The following is a 22,368-nucleotide window of genomic DNA, read 5'->3' on the forward strand; positions in this document are numbered from 1 at the left end:
AAAAACAGGGTGGGATGGGTGGGGGGATGGTTTGGGTGTTCTTTTTTACTTTTATTTTTTATTCTTATTCTGATTCTTTCTGATGTAAGGAAAATGTTCACAAATAGATTGTGGTGATGAATGCATAACTATATGAACGTATTGTGAACAGCTGATTGTATAGCATGGATGATTGTATGGTATGTGAATATATTTCAATAAAACTGAATTTAATTTAAAAAAACACTACTAAAAAACAGATAAATCTAACTACATTAAAACATTTTTCTGTATGGCAATGACAACCAACAAACAAAATCAAAGGCAAACAACAAACTATATTTGTAATACACATTTCCTTAGCATATGAAAAGCTCCTACAAATTAATGAGAAAAAGAACCACCACCCAATTGTTTTAAATGGCCAAAGGAATTGAACAGACAGATAAAAGAAAAAGAAATTCATATGGTTCTGAAACAAATTGTCCAATCTCATTTATGATAAGAGAAATGCAAATTAAGACTATAAGTTAAATCTATCAGATTGGCAAAGATCAAAAAGTGTGATAATACTCAGTGAAAATAAAGAAGAAAAGGTACTGTGATGGTTAGGTTCATGTGTCAACTTTGCCAGGTGATCATGCCCAGGTGTCTGGTCAAGTAAGCACTGGCCTAACCATTACCGCAAGGACATTTGTGGCTGCATAATAAACCAGAAGGCTGGTTTACTGAATCATCAGTCAGTTGACTACACATGTGGCTGATCACATCAAGAAAGGAGTGACTTCCACAATGAGATAATTCAATCAGCTGGTTTTAACCCAATCAGCTGGAGACTTTTAAGGGAGAAAAGAGGGAACTCTTTTTCTTCTTCAGCCAGGCAACCTCTCCTGGGGAGTTCATCAAAGACATTCATCAGAATTGCCAGCTTGCTGCCTATCCTACAGAATTTGGACTTGTGCACCCCCACAGTTGTGTGAGACACTTTTATAAAATCTCATCTTTACAGATATCTCCTGTTGGTTCTGTTTCCCTAGAGAACCCAAACTAATACAGGTGCTTTCATACATCGTTGGTGAATATAAATTGGTATCATCACTATGGAAGGCAATTTAGCAATAGCTATCAAAAATTTTTTAAAAATCCATCCCTTAGACTAAACAATTCCACCTCTACAAATTTGTCTTGCAGACATATTCATACATATATTCCAAGAATGGTCAGCACTACATTGATTGTAATAGCCAGACTGGAAACAAGAAACTGTCCATCAATACAACACTGGTTAAATAGATTACAGTATATTTATACACCGGAATACCAGGCAGCCATTAAAAAGAATGAGGAAACTATTTACCTGCTGACACAGAAGTACCTCCAAGATACATTACTAAATGGGGGGAGGGGGAGACATGCAGAACAACAGCCTATGAATTGCGTTGAAATGAAAAAGGAAAGAAATTATATGCTTGTATATGCATTAATATCTCTGGAATAATACACAAGAAACTGGTAATAGTGAATGATAGGGGTGTTGGGGGAAAGGTGACCTGTGTGACTGAGAATCAGGAACAGGAAGAGACCTACTATATATGCTCTTTGGTAACTTTTGAATTTTGTACCATGTATTAACCTGATCCATTTTATTTAATTAATTAATTTTGGAAAAAATGAATGTCATGTAAATGAAGGGCCCAGAGTAAAAGGAAGTGGGATCCTGCAGCACATGTAACATGGTTCATATTAAAATATTTTGGCTCATGTTAACTTCTTAACATATGCCTACCTGTTTAGGTGGGTTTTTAGTACCAATTTACAGCATAGTTTGTCTATGAGCCATGTTCTATTGAGCCACGGCCATTTCAAACAAACATATGGCCAACAAATAACATAATGGCTGATAATAGTTTCAGTCTTTCCTCTGTTGCAAATTACAAACATTTTATGAACAAGTCAATGAATGCATGATGAAGTATGACTTTTTAAGTCACTGCCATTTTAAGGAATGTAAGCATTACAATCACAGTAAATTAGGCCAATGAAGTTTGTCATTTGGAAATCTCCAAACCATCAGCAATTAAAAGGTTTTTCCATGAACCCCAAATCAAGTATTCTTTGGGAACTTTAATTTTTCTTAAAGTTTCTTTTGTTTCATTTTATTCCACAAAACTGAAAGAATATCAGATGCATAAAACCAAAACAAAAATCCTGTATCAATCTGTGAAACATTTAACAGCACCCTGAATTTAAAATGCAGCTCCACTCCAAGTAACATGTATGATTTATTAAAGTCCTAAGACACAACTTTCTAGCACATATTTACAATACAAATCTTTCATTACCCAGAGCAATTCTCTTTGATATAAGTTCTTTAAATCAGCTGCCTTTTATATTTTGATTATAGCCTACTTTAATTAGGCACTAAAAAAGAACATATCTCCCACTAAGAAAATGAGCACCAGCTACTCCAAAGTAATTTTCCCAGTACAATCTCCATTAAGCCTCTAAATACTTCCTTTACTAATTCAATGAATTAGAAGTCTATTGTTTATGAATCACCTTTATGTTTGTAGGCCTATAACCCTTCTTCTATAAAACACAATTGCTATGGAAGGAAATGATATTTATGTCTGATTAGAAATGAAAACAGTATTACATAAATCAGTTTGGGCATTTCTTCACGTCTTGAAACATGATCGGCAATTTAGTCTAATTGGTGATCAAGGAAACTATCTTGTGATCAATTAAAGTAATTACCAGATTCCGGCAACACAACCTACCTTAATTTCAGCTAGTCTGCACTTCTTCAACTTTAATTAAAAATAATGAAAATTATTAAGCAAAATGCAAGGCAAGATCATTGCCAAGCACACACATGTCATGGGACAGGACCTTCCCTTGGTGTTGGTGACTTCTCAATCACACAAACATTGCTTGGTTCACCAAGGAAAAGCATTCTTAGCGCCAGAATATGATCACATGTCTCACAATGACCTTCACATGGAAAATACTCTTGGTTAACTATTCTAGCCACTGCAAAGGGAACATCAGATCTTAATTTACAGGCAACACAAGAATATTCTCGACTAACAACATAAAACTTCTGATGAACAGACCCAACCAAATACGTATTCAACCCATGGTTTTTCCCTCCAGGCTGTCAGCCATACTTTGGTGATCAACTGCAGAGACTTCAGGGTCACAAACCTGGGTTCAAGTCCAAGATCTGCTATTCACAGCTATGTAACCTCAGAGAAATTATTTAACCTTTGAAACGATCCTCAGTTTCCTCATATGTAAAAAGGGAGTAATTCACATAACATACTTCACAACATGCCTGGCACTCTACTAAGTACTCAATTAATGCTAATGAGCATTATCATCATCAACAATACTTTAACATAGTGACTGTGGTGTGAAGAGGAAGAATTCCTTTCCAAACCTAGCAGATGACCAATTTGAAGCCAAAAGAAATCACCTTTGCAAGTCTGAAAAAAAAAAAAAGTCTATAGAACTGTTTCTCAAAGTGGCTGTCCTCGTGGAAAGATTCCCTGGTGGAACTGGCAGTCTGTGGATGAACATCTTGGCCAAGCAGGTGACTCACATCTCCCCAAGGAAACCAGACTGAAGATCTTGCCTGAGCGGTTCGGTGAGTGTGTTTACCGCACCATGGCCACTAATCTACCTAGCCTCTGCTTCATCCACTAGAGAGCTCAACATTTCCAGTAACTCAGACAAAGAATATCCAATTCTGAAATTAAAACTGGCCTTCCCAGGTGCTTGTCCACAAGCTATTGAAAGAACAACCGGCTCTGCTGTGCCCTAGGCTAAATTAGTCCCGCCTCAGCTAGTGGTAGTAAGCACACTACCTCTGAGATAGCACGCTCACTTTTCAAAAGCTTTCAAAAGCTGCTGTGCTCACAGAACCCTAATATTTTAGTCCCGTTTTTAAAAAGTTCTTAAGTCACCATTTTTGGCAATTACCATAATATCCTAAGCAGCCATTTGGAAGAATAAAGCAACTCTTCAGCTAATGACGTATACTACCTTCAACATATCCTTTTTAAATGAAAAAAGCAAGGCGCAAAACAGTTTTCCTTGGCTGAATTAGGATTTACCTTTATATTAGTAAATTCCTCTTAAATTTCCAGGCTAGGAAAACTCTTCTTTGATAGAGGTCTACTAGTATAAATCCACTCTCTTCCAGGCAGCAGAATTTAACCACCACAAACAGCTCTACTAACAATTTTACCTAAGGGCTTTTCATTTCTGTTCCATTTTAGTGAACATTCTCTTGACACAGCTGATATACGTCAAAAAGGCATTTTGGCCAAGATGATCACAAGCTCAGAGTATCTTTTCCCTGAAAAAAAGCTATTCATTTCTGAATTCCTCTGCACCTAAGTTTAAATTACATTTCTCCATATGTATCATCAGTTACTACTGGGCAGACCAACTGCTCAGCTCAATTAGCTCCTTCTTGAATTTCTCACAATCCTTCAATTCTGCTCTCTTGGAATCAACACATTTCACCAGTTTTCTATTCACTCTTTCCCCCAAATGCACACTGAAACACTGATTTCAAAATCACCCCAAGAGGAATCTACCAGAGAAGTCACTTACCCATGGTTCCCTAATATCAATAACTTCTGATGCCTTCTTGTTCACTGAGGCTGTTCATTATTGCCAATCAGCTGCGTCAGAAAAGTCCTGTTGGAGGTTTTCATTCCTAATCTGTTGATAATCCATATTTGTTAGCTTTTAGGGTCTTAAGAGGTAAGAGGTATTGCAAAGACTATTAAAGCTTTTTTGTTTGTTTTGCTTTAGCAATCCCTTTCTGAATAAGAATTTCAGCTCTTTGGAATTTTCCTCATGATAAAATTCATAAAAATTCAAATTTATATTTAAAAATATCCCTAGGCTTCAACTTATGCATGCAAACCACTAAAATATACAGAGTATCTGACTAAATACTTTTTAAAAAAATCAAATAATATGCAAAATGGCAGTCTACTCCCTAGCTTTTCTTCTTTATAATCAACAGGCTCCTTTAGAGATGTAACACCTACTTACACTATGCGATTCCATTTTTATATGTGACATGAAACTGTCTTGCCCTGGTATAATACAAAGAATCTATATGCATCTAATTTTAAAAATAGAGAAGGTAAAAAGGCTTCTGCTCAAATTGGGACATGTTATGTTACATTGAAAGTCAAGACCTTGCAACAATAACAAAAAAACATGGGGGGAAAGAACAAGGGCTCAGGGCAGAGAAAACGCCTATTCCCCTACCATCCCAAGGTTGGGGAAAAACACTCTTAAAATACTTGAAGGAAACAAAACAACACCTAAATTGGCTTAATGGTACAGTAAATACATTTTCTACAAGTGGTACACACTTTGCAAAACAGTCTCATCCCACTTCTCATCACAAAATATTTGATAGATAAAGAAGTCTGGATCCATACTTACGTTTTATTTATTTTTAAACTGGGAATCAATTCCCCTTTTAAGAGTTTTTAAGCAGTTTCTGCAACTTTTGCCAATATTTTCTGTAAGAAAAATACATCACCAAAATATCCGAGCCTGATCAGATATCCTCATAATTCCATGCACAAAGGACCTCCAGTGACAGACGGCTGCAATGCATCACTGGAAGAAAACAGCCTGCCAGAATCACCTCTCAGAAAACAGTGCCAATCCAGAAGAAGCCCAGTGAAGAAAGAGACCATCTTATAAATCGCCTATATTTGTTTATTTCAAAGTGCACACACAGGTTGCGAACTTGGAAAGGTCTCTGAACCTGTCAGAGTCTTCAGGCACTGAGCTGAAGCAAACCACAAATATATTCGGAATTTATCCTCAACCTGTTATGATAAGGCTTAAGGACAGAGCTATTCCTACCCTTATAGATGGAAAGTAAAGCCTTTTTTGGTTTTGAGTTTTAAACAGTATTGCTTAATAATTAAAGAAAAATCTCAGGGCTTGAGGCCACAAAGAGAGTAAAATAAGCTTAGCACTTACCCTATTTTTGGTATCAAAAGATTCACAAGGTCTGGTGGGGTCATTACAGCCTGAAAAGTTCTAATCCCAGCTCTGTCTCGTACTACAGCTTTGAGTGAATCCTAAACCTCCCTCACCTCCACTAGTCTCTCTGTAAATCTAAGGCTCTACTTCTTCTTCAACCTCACTATTGTGTGCAGAGGATTCATAAAATGTGCAGTCTTTGCATAGAAAACATGCTACTGTAGAACCCTAGAAAGATTCCAATTTGCCTGAAATCTATTCAAAGTTCTTTTGTGCCATTTTTTTAATCTAGAAAATTTGCTCTGTGTAGCCAAATAAACCTAGCTGTATCCTGAACACAAATGGAAAATTTTAACTGTGTTAAAAATGCACATATAATGCTAATAACCAAGAAAACAGCAATGAACAGAAGAAAAATTTAAATTAATAAATCGTTTATTGAAGTAAATGTCTTCACAATATTCCTATTTAAATTACCTCCACTTCAGGTGCTGACCTAGTAGGGTTATTTTTTTAAAAAATCATTCAAAATATTATTAAAGGAAGAAAAAAAATGGTTTGTTTTCCCGAATGCATGTAAATGGGAAAGTCTGTTTTTTCCTCTTTTGAGCAGGCTCCCATTCAGTTCTAGCATAGAGCAGTAACCTTCTCTGTGCAGGTGAGGGCTAACAGGCAAGCAGCACCACACAGCAAAGCTTCATCTCTGCACCCAGAACTGCTCAACTTGTTCACAATCCCATCAGAGGAAAATAACAGAACCGGTTCTAAAACATTGGGACCAAAAAAGAATATAAATATTGATGGTGTAGGAGTGCTCTGCCACTTGTTGTAATCACTAAAGAGAAATTCTTTTCTTTTGTTTTTAAACGTTTATTATTTGTACCTTATGCAAATCATACTTTACATATTAGGCAATAATATTTGAGAAATACTCAAGTCAAATTAAAGGCTTCAATAGCCTTGCCAAAAGCACTGTTATTTTCCTATAAAAAAATTATTTCAATTTGTTGATCTTACACAGGATGAAACATACTGTAACAATCTTCATAATTTATGTCCTGTTGGGACACAATGATTTAAAGTAACATAATACAGAGCCACATCATGGCTAATCTAAACCACCTGACCAGATAAACACCAGCTTCCCTTCTCTCTTCAGCAAGAGCATTTCTGTTTATTGTCATATCATTTCCTCATTCTACGAACATGCAGAATAAATGCAGCCAACCTGCCTGTCAGTGGGAGGCTGAGCTGGCCTTTCCCATGTCAGTAGGTTTGCGCACACACAGGTACCAATACAGTGTGTCAAGGGCTTACAAGACAGAAAACAATCCAAGAATTCCACCCTCAAAATCATTTACAACGAAGCAAATATGGATTCATCCAGTACAATCTGGACCAGGTGTGGTGTTATAAACCAAAGTGTTTTTTGTTTGTTTTTTTTTTTTTTTTTTTTTTAATGTCATTGAGGAGGTAATTCTTTAAAACAAATTATGGGGCCTTATTTGGAGCCAAATTTTTATAAATGCTGCAATCATGCATCTTGCCACGTTCCTCACAGGCACTCACGATCTGATTAAACAAGTTGATATGCCCAAACAAAGTGACATCTTTTAGGGGTGAGGAATCCAGGTAAAAGAAAAGACAAAGGCCACAGTATGAGGAAGTTCATTACTGCTACAAAACTACATAGACAGATTTCAAATTGTGAGGTTTCTCCAGCGTCCAAATCCCTTCACCCCCCTCACATACACAAAACCTTATTGGGTAAAGGGAGGTTTTTAGGGGGACTAAGGGAAGAGTTTAAAGTTACAACAGTGAAAGAAAAAGTGCAGGAACGCATGTGCATTCGGCAGACAACAATTCACTGAAAATATTTTAAATCAAAACAAAACGCCTGTCTGACCAAATTTTTATAAACTTGGTTGGGGAAGAGGAAAACAAACAATTGTTTAAGGGTGGTTTCAAATATTCCTTTCTGCCGTTGCTGAGAATGTTCAAAGCGTTTCATGCTCCATTGGAAATGGCTGTGTTTCACAAGCTGTTCTGCTCAGTCCCGCCAAAGAAATGGTCTGATACACTTTATTACAAGTTTATTGATTTGCTTACCCAGGCATATATATATAATTATCTTTGCCCATAAAGTCCAGTGTAAAATAAGATTCCTCCACTGAAAAAAACGAGATTACTAAAATACAACTGGATGAGACAGGACTTGCAGATACTAGGCATTTATTTGCTTGCCAACCCCAAAGCCAAAGAAGCCCACTGCAACATCCTAACTCAATTCTGTCAGTCCCAGAATAGGCAGAACCTAAACCAACTTGACCAGCACCATTTTTCAGTCTCCCGCAGGTATATGTACAGGAATGGAGGCAGCAAGAGTTACCTTACTTGTCACACCCTGGAGCCTTGTGCTTGGGAAAGTATCATTTTGGTGGATCCTTTTTCAGACAATAGATATTTAGCAACTTGGATTTGAACTTGACACCATGCACATTTGTAAAAATTTAAGGTAACAGATTACCAATCTATGGAATTATTATTGGTGACATTCCAAGTTAATGGTATCAACAGTAAATTTTGGTAGATTGGGTCTTTTTGTCCCAAAGCACTCCCACTTGGACTGTGGCCCTACTTGTTAATTCATGTTTCCATGATCTCTGCACCTTATGTACACCTTTCCCAGATTTCCAAAACTACTTCAAAATCAGCTCCCATTGCCCTGAAGTCACGAGGACTTAGGTCACCATGGGTTACTGGGGACTCATGCATGGCTAGAGGTTCTAAGATGACACAATCTGGTTACTGGACTACAAGCCCTAACCTTCTTGTAATCATGAACCTCCATTTTTTACTATTAGAGGGTTATCCAGCAATTCCATTTCAAGGTTTATATTCTACGGAAATTCTCATACCCATAGAAAAAGTGACACAAGAATGCTTATTACAGAACTGATGGTAATAATGGATAGCAGAAGCCATCTAAATGTTCACCAATAGGGGAATGGATAAATAAATTGTGGTTAATTTATGTAAATTTTTATTTGATTTGCAAACATTCAAGAGGAATATTTTAAAACCACATATACTGTTATCAGAAGCAGTGCAATAAGATAGAGTCAGAGTGGGGATTGAACACCTCAACTCTAGACCCAGACCTTCAGCAAGATACATAACTTACATGGGTTGAGTCCCATCTGTGTACAAGGAGATGGTGTGTGTCATTGGCATGGCACAGGGCCCTTACACACAGTTATGTTCAATAAAAGAGACTATTAGCTAATAACATCAACAACAACTAGTATGCACAAGGAAGAGGAGGCCTCATTGTTTTCTGGTTACTTCAACATTAACCATAAATTACTTTTAAATTTTCATCTTTTTCAGGAATACCAATGAGTAGACTCTTTCCTGATCAAGTAGCACTTTGTGAACATAACTGATTCTTGCTGACTAGGGATCTTAGTGTATCTCAGGGCCATTACTCTAAGGACAAAGAAAGGACAAGGAAAGGAAAGGGAAAATTCAATGAGCATTTATAAAATAACTACTCCAGACCAGGCACACACTGCAACCCTGTGAACAGGTTTATGATTCTCATTTTTTTTTTTAATCTTCATTTTATTGAGATATATTCACATACCACGCAGTCATACAAAACAAATCGTACTTTCGATTGTTTACAGTACCATTACATAGTGGTACATTCATCACCCAAATCAATCCCTGACACCTTCATTAGCACACACACAAAAATAACAAGAATAATAATTAGAGTGAAAAAGAGCAATTGAAGTAAAAAAGAACACTGGGTACCTTTGTCTGTTTCCTTCCCCTATTTTTCTACTCATCCATCCATAAACTAGACAAAGTGGAGTGTGGTCCTTATGGCTTTCCCAATCCCATTGTCACCCCTCATAAGCTACATTTTTATACAACTGTCTGCGAGATTCATGGGTTCTGGGTTGTAGTTTGATAGTTTCAGGTATTGATTCTCATTTTAGAGAGGAGAAAGCTGAAGCTCAGAGAGTTTAAATCACTTGCCCAGACTCACACACCTCATAAGAAGTGAAACTGGGCTTTGAATTCAAGTCTGTACAACTCCAAAGCCTCCAGGTGTAGTATGTTTTTAGGGGCAAATCCTCGATGTCAGCTTACAGTTTTTCCGTTCATTTCTTTAACCTAAAAGCTAATTATAGCAAAAATAAGTTTTCTGTAATTTTAATTATAAGAGAAAAATAAAGCATTACAGAGAATTTAGAAAAAGAAGAAAAAAAACTACTATATATTTTGCTTCTATTTTTCCCCTGTGCCCTTTTCTCCACAATTGTCACAACAATGTTCATTTAATTTTGTATCCTGAATCTATCTTCTCATAACATTACAACAACCTACTAATTTTCCATGTGGTTCCATGGTTTCCTTTATTTATTTTTAAACTACACAATCTCACATAGAGTGGGTGACTTTCTCTTTTAAAAACTATTTTCTGTAAACGGTTCAATCATGTAAAAGAGAGATATGTATACCAAATATATCTTTCTAAGCCAGGCCTTCTGAACATCAAGATTCTCTAAAGTCTTTATGAACACACATTCCAAAAAGTTTCAAGGGGCAAAAACTGAGCAACTGAATAACTGGAGGCTTATGACACAAATGAGAAGTCTTTTTTTTTTTTAATCCTTTTTTTTTCAGTGCCCATAGAAAACAGGTAATAGGATAAAACCCTCCTTAGCTGAGCACCTATTAAAGCAAGAATTATTTCAGGTAATAACAGTCTGTTGTACCAAAAACAATGACAACTGAATCTGTCAGAAAGTCCACCCATCAAACTTGAAACAGCAAGGATATCGTAACCAAATCTTTCAATGTGCAAGTAGTATGTGTTGTGGAAAGATTCCTGGAGTAGAATGCTAATAGAACCAAGTTCTTATCTTCAAAATATTTCCTACAGCCACATGCATGACTGTGGGCATGCCACCCAACCTCCACATTTAGCTACTGCATTCGTCCAGCAGAGGACCAGGCACTGACGTTCTGTGAGAAGGCCAAGGAGTCAGGGATGCAAGAGTTTTATATATTTCTGTCTTTAGTACTAAGAGAAGAAAGAGCGCTGCTCTGAAATGACCCACATCTTAAGTTTTCAAAACTACGATTTTAGAGTTTCATAATGAGGTCAACGTCTCCATTGCCCTCTTGGTCTATCTAATCTTACCTCAAGCACCCAAGTGCAAACTCACAGGCCATACCTTTACTGGTGTTCAGAGATGTATTCTTCATTGAGACCTTGGAAACTATGACCAGTTCCAAATCAGGGTTATAATAAAACAAAAAATTTGCTGAGCTGTGAACACGGGGAGTGGGCATGAGGTCAGGAATGAATTGGGGTGAAATGCACAATCCAGAGAGCAAGGCTTCAAGAGAACCAGGGGGCTGTAGCTGGCAGAGAGTTTGGCAGTCATCTGGCCTAAATCCCTGAGGCTCAGAAAAGTATGCCTTACAAATTTTAGAGTTTTAACTCATTTTCTTTACAAAAGAGGCGTTCTGTTTTATCTTTAAATCTTTCTGGGCCAATGTAGGATGTTATGGGAAAATACCTGAGTAGTCCTGTGATATAGAAAATCCAAGAACCAAGAAGAGAAAGTGTGACCGGGGTGCAGGCCTAGCTCTGCCACCTGGGATAGTTATTCTCCCTCTCAGCCTTGGCTTTCCCATTGAGAGGAGGAAGCAGGTGAACCAGTGATGGGGATGGTTTCTTACCATGTAACTAGATGACCAGCATAAAGAGGGAAGTGCTATGTTCCTTAATTAAAAAAAAAAGAAAAGATTCTTCTCATAGCACAGAGTGGGGTCTTCCTAAGCCAGCAATTATATTATTTAGGAAGTGAGGGTTTGTTTTTTATGGTAGTTAGGAGAGATTCTAGAGTACTCTGTCTGGCAAAAATGCCATATTTGAGCCTTAGAAATGTTTTTACAAGCTCCAGTAAAACTTTGAGGTAGTTAAGTGTCCAATTTATTTTTCAGTTTCATGTATTTTAAGAGCAGACCCCGTATCACAGAGTCTATCTCAACCTTTCCAGAAAGTCACTTTTGAACCTTCTTATGTGTTTCATGTGAAACTGCTGCTCATGGTAGGCAGAAGGCTATGGATTGGTCCCTGTTGCCTTCCTTAGACGCACTTAAGGTTTTAGGCCTGGAGCTGAGTCTACACATGGTGGAAGTTGTATAGGATTTTAAGTGATCTCTGCTTTTTTTGCACAGACTGGGGCACTCTACACCAATGTTTCCCCTGACTACCACGGATTTCAGTAAAACCCGCCTCCCAGGATGTTAAAGTATCCTCCGATGGATGACAGCAGATGCCTGCACACATTGCCTAACATGACAGGTTATGGATATGAAGAGCTGAAAATTTCAGACTCTCAAAGAAATACAACAAAAACTACAAAACCAGAAAATGACTACACTAACAAGAGTTAGTAATAAAGTTACTAATTCTGCCTGGCCACCTTCCATTTGTGTACACTTTCTAAGAAGAAAGGGCAGTACCGAATGGTGACAGCTAAAAGAAACTTAGGTATGCTTATTTTTAGAATATTTCAGGTTGGCGTTTTCTCTCAAAACTCTATTCTATTCAGTATTTCCTCCAAATATAATTCCTATACACTGTAAATATGGTCAGGTATATTCCAAATGTATTTTTAAAAAGACTAAAAACAGAGTTGTAATAATGGATTTAAGAAAAATCTGCTTACAAGTCTGACAACAGAGAAAATGAATGCTAAGATAAATTAATATAGCCAGTACTTAAAGGCATTTAACTAATGCCTTTGGATTTTAGAAGTATAGCTAGATCCTACTTTATTAAAAAGCTTAAAAAATTAGCACTAAAGAGATTTTTTTGATGCAACGCCTTTCTTTTGCCACTTATAATTTTACAAGTTAGTAATAAATGAATTTAGTTACATCAAGACAAATGGGAAATGGTTTGGGTTTTAAAACAATATTTAAAGCCTGGCAATAAATTCCTTTAACAGCATTCTAAATATATTTTTCAAAGTAATCAAAATTTATAAACCTCTCAGACAGCATTCAAGCTTTCCCCAACTTCACAACCTCCAAACTCCCTTCCTTCCCCCCTCCCACTACCTCCATACCAGTTCCCCAGCCTCTACTCTCACACAAAATTAAGTTAAAGGTTAATTTCTATTTTAAGTCAATCTCAAATTCAAACTCCAATTCTGTGTTCCCAAAGCACCCCTTCCAACATGCAAAAGTACCATGTAAACAGACTGTTCTCCAAAATAGGAGACAAACTCTCATCATATATTAAAAATCAGCTACAAAACTCAAAATCTCCACTGATAACCTGTGTCATATTATAGATATAAAATAGTGAAAAAGCTACTTCAGTATATATCTACTGTCATTTATTAGTGAGAAAATTACTTTTAAAAGCAAGCCAAAGAACCACGAGGGGCAAGGCTACCAAAGTCAACACTGGTTTCACTTCTGACACCCAAAGTCTATGGCAATAATGATCGAGCTGGAGATGTGCATTATGATAAATACTGAAAGGCAGCAATATCATAGGCATGGGACATGGAGATTACGGGAATTGCAGACCAAGAATCAAAACCTTGAATCCCCACCTCACACAGCTAAAACGTTTCCTTGTGTGAGAAACATAAAACTACCACTAATAATTATAATATTTAAGTCTTGGCTCCCAACTGGATAATTTTGTCCTGCACCAAAAACAATTCCATTCAAAAAAAGTCTTTGAACAGCTTCATACTAATTTCAAAACATAGTTTCTTTCTAAACCCAATGAAATGAAAGGCAGAACTCAGCAAAAGAAAAAACAAAACAATAAATAACATAAAAAGTGGCTTGCCGTTTTATGAAAAACAAGTGAAGAATTACACTCACATTGCATTGATAAACTGAGAGGCTGCCAGTGGTTTTCAGGGCAGATATAACATTTTAACAAATGTGATTGTCTGTGAACGAAATAATTCTGATCAAAAACTTAATTGCAGTCAAAGTGAGCCCTGGGCTGTGTCACCATAATCCATTCTGACAGAAAGCAGTGAGTGGAGATTCCTACTGTGAACGGAGCACATGTGAAAGGTCAGCTTTGGCCTGGAACTTCAAAACCGTTAACGTGTAAAACAGTGTGCATTAGAGCCTGGATCGGCTAACCACTGGATTAGCGGATGTCCGCTGTGTGGGTCTGACGTGCTTTTGGCAGGTAATAGTTAATTTGTAAATAGGCACTGTATTGTAACTTTCTTCTTTGCCTCTTCCCAACATTTACCAGCAGAACCCATTCTTAATTATAGTCCCAGAATGCTGCAATATTAGAAGAGATCTATAACATGGTCTCAGCATAACCCAAAAAGTGATTAGAAAATGATTTGTTTTTAAAATAAAACTTATTTTTAATACTTCAGTGGAGGAAAAGTTGTCTGTATTAAAAAATAAATGCTTCTTGATAGAATAAATGAAAATAATTTCTTGTAAAATGGATATATTTGTTCATCCAATAGCAACTATATCATAACTGCCATAATCTGCCAAATGAGGATTTCATTAGAAGAAATATACAACTTATTCTAACACTGTATTCTGAAAAATCAATTATGCAATACTATTTTACATGGCTTAAAACAAAATTCTAAATAAAAATGCAATATCACAGTTTTCATTTTTCAACATGGGGTGCTACTTGCAAAAGAGCCAAGCTAAATATTGCCTCATGAACCAATGCATGCAAAAGCACTTTACACATATTTAGAGCTATAAAACTGGTCCACTTGACTTTAAATTACAGCCATTTCTCCCAAATCTAAACCATGTAAGTTAATATGGCATTAACGAGAGATGAGTGCTAGCACTATGCACTTCAATTCAGTAATTATTTTAGGTGTTAACTCATTTCTGAGTTGAGGGGAAATGATGCTTCTCTCTGAAAATAAGTGGCTTTTCTAAAATAACTTTTATTTCTATTCTAAAAATCAGCCTTCTAAGGTTGTGTTCAGTGGCTGTGGAACAGATGTAGCTCCTGGGCCCTTTAAGAGCTAAACCCAGGGTTCTTGAAGATGGCCACATGGTGAGGCAGCCTCATTGCCAGCAACCTCATGATTCCTATCCCCTTCAGATAGATATCTTTAGAAGCAAAATCACACATCTGCTTCTAACTACAATGGAAGACTGAAGAGAACAAGATTAATGGTCAGCAAAATAAGCTGTCAGTTTCTGATGTTTCTGCTTTCCGAATGGGATCTGAAAACTTTAACCTATTTGGAAGCTCCAGAACTGTCCTAACAGTCTGCTCCTGAAAGATTGTGATACACACATTTACAGTCTGCTGCTATGTAGCAAGCATCTTCCAGGGACACAGTTCTTGCTCCACAAGGAGCTTCCAATGTGGTTAGATAGGGCAGAAAGGTCAAACATGAAGAGTTGTATAGAAGTAAAGGGAGACAAAGGAGAAAGCAATCAAGAAAGGCTCTATTAGAGCTCGGTGCTGGGCACATCCATCTTATACTGTCACCCCTCCCCTCAATGGATGTCCAAGTAGAAAAAGCAACAGCAATCCAGATTGACAAGTAGGGCACCTAAGTTACCCAAGGAGATAAATTTATCCTAGGTTCACAAATAAAGAAGAAATGTCATAATTCACCAAAACAAACAAACAAACAAACAAAAACACTGTACAACCCTCCAAATTGGTCATTAATGGTGTTTTCTTATGCTGCTAAGTGGTTAATTACACCTGATAACACACTAAATGTATACAATTTTAGCCTACTCCTCGTTTTTTCCATCACCACAACCTTTTTGGCATAATAATTTTTAGCAGCTGTTTCATTTCCTTGGTGAGGCTCAGGCTTAAGGAAGCTTACAAGCTTCCCTCCAAAAGATGATCAATAGAGCAGAAAGTGCCTCCGTACCGGGTCCCAACTTAAAGCGGGCACATGCACTCATAGTTAAGGACCCTATGCTGAGGGGCTGCATGACACCTTGACCTGGGCACCCAAACTTAATGTGATTCTCTTACTCAGGAGCAAGATCACTGCTGAGGTAACTACTACTTGAGAAATATATTTTGCTTATTTCTTGATTAGTTTACATTTGCTTATATGTTTTAAAATATTACATGTCCAGAAGATTGAACTTAATACGTTAATTCCATTTTGGACAGAAATTAACTTTCACAAATACACAGAAATATGTTACCAGTTTCTTTTTATGAACCCATGTCAAATGGGAGGACACCAGAGAAATTCATCATTCAATTCTTATTTGTAGGAGCAGATTCTCTGCGACTTGCAAATTGATTTGATTTATGGTGAATCATTATTGTATTCATAAATGCTGGAAAGCTAGTGAACAACATGATATAATAACACCCCAAAATAATTTTATAGCTGCAGGTGTGCAAATCATAACATGTGAGAGATGACTCAAAGGATAATGGGGAATAAAGCAGTTTAGAAAGGGTCACATAAAGGAGGGAAAGGGATAAGGGCATGTACCCCAATTTTCTGAGATGTCCTTAAAACCAAACTACTCATTTATAGGAAAATGTAGTGGAGCACTCAGGCATGGGGCAGCAGAGTCAACAGTTACACTTAAAGAAGCAAAGGCAAAATGCTCTATAATTTACAACAACCAAATCACGTTGCTCATTCTTTTGAGGTTAAATGCTACTGACATAAGCTACACCTGAATCCAATCAGTGCAGAGACGTTGAGAAGATTCACACGAAAGGACTAAATTTGTCACAAATGGGTTGGTTTCCGATCTTAATGTAACCAAGTTGCTTTACTCTGACCTCTATTGAACAAATCAACTTAATGGGCACTAGGAGTGCTATAAAACATAACAATGGAGTGATTTTTAACTTTTAAAATATAGTTATGAAGCAAAATGTTGGATAGCTTCTACAATACTGGAAATCAAATTAAATCTAGATGTTTTTTAACAGTCTTGACAGATATAATCCTAGTTACCATGTAAATTTATGGTAAGCTGCTGCGATATTAGCCACAGGTGCTACTTTTAATATATCAGCCGCATCTGGCTGGGAATAGAATTTCTCAGAGGACTGAAAATGACCTCAGTATCAGACAATGGAAGGGAAAAAAACAAGACCAATGTGGCATATAAAAAGCTGAAGATGTGGTCCACAACTAAATATTTCACATAAAATTCATTTTAACTCGCAGTTATAGGTTAAAGGATATTATGCTTTCAATATTTAAGAGGCACAGATATAGTTCAACCAAATAGCCAAAAGATGAAGAATGTATGACAGTTATGAATACCCTAGTTATGTATCTAATACTAGTCTTTAAACCTTTGATCAATGTCGGAAAAAATGATGCACAGAGACTTGAAAAGAAAATTCTTTCAGGATTCCCAAGTACACAATATGATTAGACACCACCAAGCATACCAAACAATTACTGATCTCTAAGCAGCAGCAACTCTCCAGCACTTAGCTCACATCACTAGTTGGGTTTTTAAAGTTCTTTGTAATCATTCATTATGCCCAAGAAACCATTCTCACCAGGTGAAGAGGGGGAAAAAATCAATACAAGTAATTAACATTCTGTGTTTGAGAACCAGCAATATCACCATAGACAATTATAAGAGGAAACACTAGTTTCTGTTACCTTCCAATTTAAACTTAAAAAGATGAATGTGTATAAAACATAGAATCATTTGCTTTTTAAGAAATCCTTCCTGCACCATTCGGAAGCCATCGTTTGCCAGAGAACTGGCAAGTGTGGAAATGTGACAGAGGATTTATAAAGATTTAATTTCTTATTAAATAACTCTTCTCAAATTAAACAAGCCTTCTTTACCTGAAAAAAAAATGTCTAAAAGGGAGACATTTCTATGAAAATATTCCCTATACCACTCACTAAGCTGTGAGAATGGTAGTAGCTACAAAGCTCTATTAACATAAGATTTTCCTTCTGGCCTTCTCAAGTAACTCATAGGGCTTGATTTTTTTAGCTTCAACAAATCAATTTAATCTAGGCAATGATTTCTATTTACTTTTTAAACAAGTAACTGGACCTATGCCTGCTCCCAATGAACATCAAGATCCAGAGTATCTTTGGCAAGAAGAACCTGTTATGGGTCCCTGAAACTTTGTAATCAATTGCCAGCATTTTGGGGAACATTTAGAAAAGGTAAGCTCACTACACCTTTCCATGAGGATGATTACTAAAGAAAGGTAATGGTTAAATTAAATATGGTCTATCCATCCAATGGAATTCTATACATAGCTTACCATTAAAAAACCACGAGGTCAAATATTTTGTTGACATGGAAAAAAAAAAATGTTCACCATACATGAAGTAAAAAAAGCAACAGACCAAAAAGTATCTATAGTATGACCCCTGTGGGAGCCCAGGGCCCAGGGTCTTCCCCAAGTGCCTTGAAGACAGCACACAGTGGCTTGCTTGACCTAGGACAGTTAAGGTCTGAGCTACTCTCCTGGTAAATTCAGAACCCTGGTGCTAAATGTAATTTATAGAAACTACCTCCCCCTGAAACTCCCTGAGGTACTATTATCTACAAGATAATCTATAATCCTCTTCTCTTCCCTGCTGAGTATGATCAATCCCTCCCTACCTCACAAGGCCCGGGCTCCCCTCATACCCATTTGAATGTTTGTCCTAACCTTTATAAACCACTCCCTGGCACCCCCCGCTTTTGCAGAGAATCTTCACATTGAGCTCTGAACCTGCTTCCATTCAGAGCAGCTCCTGAATCCATTCAGCGCAGCTCCTGAATTCAGGGTAACATGACTGACTTCCCACCCTGTAGGTAAGCCCCAAAATAAAGGCTCATGTCTCAGATCATGTCCAGTGCTTTCTTTAGTCCTTTGACTGTAAAAGCTCTCTTGGGCCATGACACCCCATATAAATTAAATACACACACACACACTCTTACACAAATACACATTCACACATACTAATTTTTAATTAGAAAGAGATTACAGGCATATTTTTCTTCTTCGTAGTTTTCTAAATTATAAAATACAGTATGCAATCAGGAAAAAAAATGTTTTATTTATTAACAAGCTAAACATACCCCACAAATTTAACATGAGGGTGGGTATCACTCTTGTAGAGTGAGAGGCCTGGCTGATCTCTGTGTAGTATGAGTAATCCACAAATGTTAAACCCTTCTATTTAAAGCATGCAGTTTTAAACAAATAGAAAGATGGGACAGACTCACTCTGAAGCTTATATTACAAAATCATACTTTAAGACACTCAGAATTACAACAGACTTCTCTTCTACACATCTGTATCTATAACTGTGAGGACAATTGAAGGCTTTGAAAGCTGGTGTCGATTGATGCAAGATAAAGTTATCATCACTATAAAGTTTCAGCTGCATTTTGTAGGCCTCCAATCTCTAAATGAAGTTAACCTCCATTGTCCCGGCCGGCGGGACGTTCAACGGAAGCTCCAAATCCTGTGAGGGAGGAATGGTATGGGACAAGAGACACGAGGAATGACAGCAAGACAGGTTTCTGATCAAGCTGCAAAACTTTATTGAAGAGGCAGGGTATATATACCCTAAGGTAGAGGGAGTGGCTAGTACGAACGGGTGGCGGCCTAGGATTGGCTGCTGCTGTTGCTAGGGCGGATGGCAGATGTAAGGCTAGCACAGGATTGGTGGCTACTGTTGCTGGGATAGAAGGCAGGTAGTAAAACTAGCACTCTAGATGTGAATCTTAGGCGCAAACGGCTATCACTTCCATAGAAGGCTGAGGGCAACTTAAACTGTTGTTACATCAGCCCCAGCGGTCATGTTGCATATCTCCAGCATCGCTGAGGGTGGATTTTATACATGCTACCTTAATCGTCCCCAACACTCCATCCAATCTCTAACTGACTTAGGAATGATTAATAATCAAACCATATAGTATTATAAACTAATGCTTTCAGGACATGGGGAATCATGTGGTAATTCACAGGTCAAATTCTTATCACCAGTGCCTACCCTTACCTTGAAGATATGCAAAAAGCACATAGCTTCCTTTAATCCCTCCAAAATAAACATTTTTTATAAAGTAGAACAAAGAAATAGACTCAATTTTGAAAGGCAGTGTTGTACATCCGAAAGTCTAGAACATTACTAAACACAGTTGCAACCCACATCTTGTTACTCTACAACCCTTCAAAATATTGAGTTATGTTAGAGCAGAAGAGTGGTCGCCTCGGGAGAAGATGCCTGAGTGTTGAACAGCCCTGTCCCCTGCTTGCTCTGTGAGTTTGAGCAAGTTCCTTCGCTTCTGACTGTTTCCTCCACTGGCAAAACTGGGATACTAATTCCTAACCTTACAAGGCTGCTGGGACACCAATATTCACAAAAGACTGGTTTTGGGTGGTTGAAGCTGTGGAGCCAAAATACTGGGGAGGTGCCCACCTCAATTTAGAGGCAATTTACTAGAGATGCTCTCCAGTCGTCCATTTCCTTCTCTGAGACTTCAAAATTACATGGAGAACAAAGGCACAATTAATGCTACGGTTCTTCTGGGAAGTGCCCTCTGGCACTACAGATCACACTCTCTCATCCCATCATACACAGCAACTTAGTGGCCAAAAAGCTGGTCACTGTTAGGAACCATGTGGGTCTAGGAGTAAGGAGAGGAGGGAGAGGAAACTTCCTTGGTGAGAAAGGGTTTTAGGTAATAACCTGCAGGAGACAAAAAGATAAAAGACACAATGCCCCTCCAGGGCTAAGGATGATGGCTAGGATCACCTACTTTAAATCCAATTAAGGGACTTCCCATATTCAAAAGACAACTAGGTAACTCTGGGCTGGGGATTGTGGGAGATAAACACAAGCACAAGCCAAGCCTCTATCCTCATGGTGCTGATAGTCTAGCCGGAGAGAGACACAGGTGAGTTGCTTCATTCCTCTGGTGCATGTCTAAATTGCACTTAGTTTCATCTTAATTCTGCCACGGTTCATTGTCACCTTGAGCAACCCACATAACGCCTGAGCCTTGGCTGCCTCATCCCTGCTAGCTCTAACATTCACAGATTCAATATCAAAGCTCTAATATTCACAGGTTCAATATCAAAAAAAGACTGAAAGAACACCACAAACAAATAAGATAACCCTAGAGCTGAATTCTAAATGGAAAGAACAGACTAATGCCTGAGGCTACAAAGGACCTGCATAAAGGATATGAGCTCCACTTCCTCTCCAGGCTGGCTTGCACCCCTCCCTCCCCAAACCATCCTTGCTATGGTCACTGATGACCTCCATGCTGCTTAATCCAATGGTCATCCTTCAGATCTCATCTCATCTGAACTCTCAGCAGCATTAATTCCTCCTTTCTTTTTAAAGTACCGTCTTTTTTTGGATTCTGTGATAACACATTGGCCTGGCTCTCTTCCTCTTTCTCTAATAAATCTTTCTCAGTCCTTGGCAACTCCTCTTCTTCTATCTAATCTCTAAATGGACTGAGTTCTGAGCCCTCTTCTTTTCACACTCTAACTCCTTCCTGAGTGAGCTCATCTATGTTTTTGGCTTTTTTCCATACACACCTATGACTCCCGAATTATCTACAACACAGACCCCTCCTGAGCTCCTAACTCAGATATAAAACTACTTTCTTAAAGTTGACATTTGGATGCCTCACAGCAATTCACATTTAACTATGTCCAAACCAGAAATCTTGATCCTTACCCATTCCAATCTTGTTCCACTCCCATACTTTCCCAGCTCAGGAAATGTCACTTCCAATTACCCAGTTCCTCCAGGTTCAAAATCTGGGAGTCATTCTTAACATCCCCTGCTCTTCTTCCTCACCATTACCACTCCTCCCTCATTGGAGAAACTTGTGTTTGCCCTTTATATTTGTACTTCCTATAAGAAATATATGACACCACACTGGTTCCTGCTCCTTTAAGCTCCCAAGTATAGCTCCATCCTTCACACTTCTCTGCTTCTCCCCAGTCACCACCCCAGTCCATGATCTCTTGCCATACCCATCCTAGCAAAGATGCCTTACCTAGAAGAATGCAAAGCCTCCTTAATACTCTCCCTGATGTGACATTTGCTCCCCTCCACTTCATCTTCTACATCCTCTGAGTGGTCTTTTAAAATTATGCATCAGTTCATCACTTCCTTAGAGAGGCCTCCCCAACCTCTCTCCTCAAATTGAATTAGGCCTTCCCATTAATCCTCTCCTAGTACCCTTTTCTGTTGGAAATGCAGTATCCCATGCAGGCTAATCGCATGGACTCCTTGGAGTCAAATCTTGGCTCCACTATTTACTATCTGTGGGATCTTGAACAAGTTACTT

The 22,368-nt window shown here is 37.9% G+C and overlaps 1 long non-coding RNA gene across 2 annotated transcripts in view; it reads right to left on the minus strand.

The window, feature by feature from the left end:
- LOC119507568 overlaps positions 1-22,368 on the minus strand; it is a 136,019-nt gene that overhangs the window by 94,231 nt on the left and 19,420 nt on the right. Inside the window, exon 3 of one of the 2 annotated variants that reach the window (XR_005211310.1) lies at positions 4,602-4,713. The exons of the other annotated variant lie outside the window; for it this stretch is intronic. This is a non-coding gene — a long non-coding RNA (uncharacterized LOC119507568). Of the gene's footprint in view, positions 1-4,601; positions 4,714-22,368 lie in introns of those variants that run through there. 2 annotated transcript variants of the gene reach the window in all.

The sequence above is a fragment of the Choloepus didactylus genome, chromosome 13, assembly GCF_015220235.1.
Source record: "Choloepus didactylus isolate mChoDid1 chromosome 13, mChoDid1.pri, whole genome shotgun sequence".
NCBI lineage: Eukaryota > Metazoa > Chordata > Mammalia > Pilosa > Megalonychidae > Choloepus > Choloepus didactylus.